The sequence below is a fragment of the Propithecus coquereli genome, unplaced genomic scaffold, assembly GCF_000956105.1.
Source record: "Propithecus coquereli isolate 6110/MARCELLA unplaced genomic scaffold, Pcoq_1.0 Scaffold260, whole genome shotgun sequence".
NCBI lineage: Eukaryota > Metazoa > Chordata > Mammalia > Primates > Indriidae > Propithecus > Propithecus coquereli.
Window position 1 is genome coordinate 1,142,323 of NW_012148175.1, and position 4,898 is coordinate 1,147,220.

At 36.2% G+C, this 4,898-nt stretch overlaps 1 pseudogene; it reads right to left on the bottom strand.

Moving 5' to 3' along the window:
- Positions 1-637: 637 nt before the first annotated feature.
- LOC105812721 lies at positions 638-1,049 on the bottom strand (annotated as a pseudogene).
- Between the last annotated feature and the right edge of the window lie 3,849 nt (positions 1,050-4,898).

A 4,898-nucleotide genomic window follows, 5' to 3' on the forward strand; every position in this document is an offset into this window, starting at 1 on the left:
CTATAAAGCCTTGTGGCACCAGGAGAGAATGTTTTGCTTCAAGCATTCATGGACTGGTCTAGTGATGCATGCCATTGTGGCTTTCGTGCCTGTTGCCTTGAGAAGATGAGAAGTAGGTCAGGTATGTAAGGACTTGGATTGCATCCTGTTTCAGCCCTAGATTTCCTTAGTTCCTTTGGTTAGGTCACTAAAATGTCTGTGCCCAAGTTTCCATCTTTGAAGGAAATATATTTACTAATAATCTGTTCAATGTGGTTGTTAGTAAATATAAAGAAATTGGTTAAATAATCATTTATATAATGCAAGTTTTTCTGTGGTTTTATAATAAAAGTCTCCACAATATTAGGCAAATGATTTAACTCTGCAGATCCAAAATGCAATTGAATGCTATTAATAAAAGAAACAAGATATTCCTTAAATATGTTGTGTTTTGTTTTGCTTTTAGTTGGGTTTTATGTGTGTTTATTCACTGTCTGTGCATTTGTACATGAGCACACATAGGAAATTGTTTTCTTTCTTTCTTTTTTTTTTTTTTTTCAGAGAAACTTGTGTTTAATGGTAAAGCTTAGCACACTCCAGCATCCGGAATGGCATGGAGTCACAGCAGCAGGGACGGGTAGGTGACCCCCCATGGAGCCTCACATGGTGAAGAGGATGAGGAAGGCGACCATCAAACAGAAGAGCCCCATGGCCTCAGACAGGGCAAAGCCCAGAATGGCATAGGAGACGATCCGCTGCTTGAGAGACGGGTTCCTGGCATAGCCAATGATCAAGCTTCCAAACACCATTCCAGTGCCAGCCCCTGAACCAGCCACACCAACTGCGGCTGCCCCAGCATCGATAAACTTGGCTGCTGTGTCAATGTCCTGGAAGACAACACTGGTCTGGAACTCCTGTCTGGCCACCTGGAGTGGGGAGCTGCTATAGGAAGGCTGTTTAGATGGATTCTCTGGCCTAGTCAGGAAGGAGGCAGACACAGGTCTGATTAGATCCCTGCTACAATAGTGGATCAGAGCCTGCGAAATGACTAGTGCCCCGGTGGTCTGCATTTTTTCAGTCTCTCCACTTTAGCCCTTTTGTTTTCATTCTTAAAAGAGAGTATGTAGGAAAAGGAACGGCAGAATAACCGTGGGAGAATACATACACAAAACAGTAAGTAACTCCTACACTGAGTAAGATTAACACTGCCTTGTATAAATAAAGAATATTATTTCTCCAGTGTGACATTGGAATAATGACTATAATCATCAGGTACTGTGCAATATAGTAGATTATTAAATCAATATTGGAAAAGGAAATTTTTACTTAGTACATTATAAAAATTAAGGAAAACAAAATAAGAAAAGATAAATTGATAGTGGCAGAACACACCCAATGAAATGAAACCTTTATGTAGCTAACTATACAGACTATTTAGTCATAAACAAATTATAACCTCATTAACATAACACTTATACCTCTGATAAAGCACAGTTGTAGTATTTAATTTCTAGTTCCTCTTTCACTCTTTATAGGTGTAAACCATAAGCCAAATGTAGCTAAGGAAAATAAATCTGTTTTCTTCTTTTTTCACCCATATTTTGCCATTCTTTTTCCATGTACCCTACATGGCATTTTAACTCATGTGGTTTCTACCTGGGAGGGTGGTTTTGTTGTTATCAAGAGACAGTATAGGATAATAGTTAAGAGCCTGACTCTAATGCTAGAGCTCTTGGGTTTAAATGCCAGCCTGCCTTTCCTATCTGTGTGACCTCGAGCAAGATTCTTCATCTCTCAGAGACTCAGATTCTTCTTCTGTACAATTGGAAATGGAATAGTATTGATGAAAGAACTAAATGAGTTCATGCACTTTGTACAGTTCTTGGAAAAATGTGATTCTCGAATAGATGTCAGCTATTATTATTATTTCTATCTTTTACTAAGTGCTCTCTAAATAGTCATACGTTCTGTCCCACTGATCTTTGGACAGGCATAATAGTAATGTTAATACAAAAAGAAAAAAAAGCAATATTTATTTAGCACTTATTATGTGTCCAGCATTGTGCTAAGTACTTTAAATAATGTCCACTGACCCTCACAGTATTGGTGCAACGCCATTTAAGAGACTTGCCGAAGCAGTTTAAGTAATTTGAAAAGATCATACTGCTAAGAAAGAGGTGCTAAAATTTGATTAGATTCATGCATAATACTTATTCTAAAAGACATTCAAGTAATTCCCTTTGGGTATCAACTCTCATGTATGCTACATTCCAAATAAGCCAGACCACAAACTCTGGAGAATCCATTATGACGTCTCCTTACCCTGCTCACTGGACCATAAGGTCCTATTATTCAGTTTCTGTTTCACTGCTTAATATTTAGGCTATAAGTAATTCATGTAGGCAACTTTACAGCTCTTGATTTTGTGCAAATACACAACATTCCTTAAAATATTCCAATAAATGGCAGGGAGAAGGTATTAATATGATAGATAACCATATATTAACTACATGATAGAATAGAAAATCAACAGAAAATTCATGGCTATAAATTGCTACAATTTAAGGGCATCATCTGAAATTAAAAGTGCATAATTGCTTTGTTTAAGGGAGAATACACTTTGTCCTAAATTAGATATTGCAATTTAGTTATTGAAAAGTTTTATTTGTCCTAAAGAAGTATATGTGTGTGTGTGTGTGCATGCACATTTTATATTTATTTAATTTTAGTAACTTTAGGCAATATGTGTACTCTACTCTCCACTTCACAGAATTTACTTCTGCCTTCTCCATTTTCCATCTGCCATGCCCCAATATTCACCTAGACGAATTGTCACCTCCATGTTATCTTTTTGACATTTTTTAAGACTTGTAGTTGTGATCTTTGTATTTAATCAAGTAATTGGTATGAATGTGTAACTGAATATTTATCATATACTTATTGACAATTCTAATTTAGCACTACTGGATTACCTACTTATACATCTCCCCCTCTTCTAGTTCCAAGCAGTCTATGAGTCACCTATGTGGTATATTGAATTTTTTCAACTTCTAAGGCTGTGACCTTGATTCACATAGATATGAATGGGAAATCTGAGACACAGTGGTAAGATAGAGAATCTGAAGGGACTTTCTATCTGCATCAAGAGTCTCAAGGGATTTGATGGCATGCATAGTACGTGGGGATATAGATTTGTGTGTGTGTGTGTAATTAAAGGTGCATATAAGAGTGTGGTAAATTAGATATAGGTTTATTTGCCCTGTTTCCTAAGACTAAAATTGTTAGGTCTACTTTCCTATTTTCCCTATTGATAACTGAAAACAACGCTAATATAAAAAAATAAAGATTAGATAAAACAGATAAAATGGATTAATATTTAATTAGGATGGATATTCACTAGGAGCCAACATTTGTGTTGTAACATGAAGCTTTCCATTAAAGTCTTTTGCATCTTCTCATTGAGAGTAGTTCCAGGGAAAATATCCCCAAATGAGTTTTCTAAAGGTGGTTAATGAGAGGAGAAGGTGCCAACATGGAACAGATGATTCTATAGTGCCCACTGAGATGAAAAAAAAAATAATTTAAGAGGAAAAAAAATAGTCTAACTTTCAATTTCACTACTCTGACCTCCCCGACTATCAGAAGTTAGCATTTTGCCTTAATCATTTACCCCATTTTATTTGAACAGAATGTGAATCCTTTACTTAATAGCAGTATCATTTTTCTTTCATGCATTTACTGTTTGTTTACTGAAAATATCTATTGTCTACTGTACTGAATGCACAAAGGAGCGAGGTATAAATATACAGACTCAATCTGTGGTAGACACTGTCAGCGCTTGGCCCACGATGCTCAGACATTATGGACATCATTACCATGTGCTCTGTGTGACTTGCACCTGCCAGTCTGCACCTGTGCTGAAGATCAATTGTGCCCAAATTACAAACAGCCCAGCTTACATACCCAAGAAAGCTGAAAATGATGAGAAATTAACATCTCTTGGATTTTACCTTTACCTAGGGTTTTGCCTTTACCAATGACTCTCAGGAGTTGGGATATAAATACCCTAGTTTCTTTTTCCTGGTAATGGGATAATATCAAAGCATTTATATGTTGGCATTTCTCATAATATCCTCAGGGTTTAGGCTTCAGTTGGCCACTGTAGTAATTACCTTAATAATATATACTTTATTAGGTTTTACCCCTTCCCTGTATTGCATCCCCTCTCCTCTTCCTTACCTATGTAAAGCACAGTTCCCAAATAAACTTCCCACACTAGAATCCTAATCTCAGGCCAGCTCTTGGAAGAACCAAATCATAGCAGAGTACTTGTTATCATGTAAATGACACTGTGCATTTCAAACTAAGGCCCTACACCACCTGCATCAGAAATCATCTGTAACACTTGGGAAAGCGCAGTATCCTAGACATACTGAACCAAAATTTCTGTTGGAGGAGCTTGGTAATTTGGAATTTTAACCTGCTCCCTAGTTGATTTCTGTGCTCCTTCAAGTTTGAGAAATAGCAGCCCAATAGCTGTCGTTGCATTTTGCATGTCTCTTGTCTTTTATTTGAAAAGATAATTGAGTTATAATGATTTAAAAAATTAGTTTGCCAAATATTTTATATTTAATGGATTAAAATATAATCATATATTATAATCCATATAATTCATATTTCATAAAAAGAAACAACAGGAATTGCAATTATATATGATCAAACCCTTTATTTTGTGTGACAAAATGAATACACAGAACTGCCACAGATTTGTCCAAAGTCACAAAGCTAACGAATGACAGGGTCGATTATTTGAACCCAGATCTCCTGAATCCCAGTCCACATATCTTTTATCACATCAGTGAATGTGCAATTAGTTGTATTAGTGATTATAATTTTGGGCAATTTGCAAAGAAAGCACA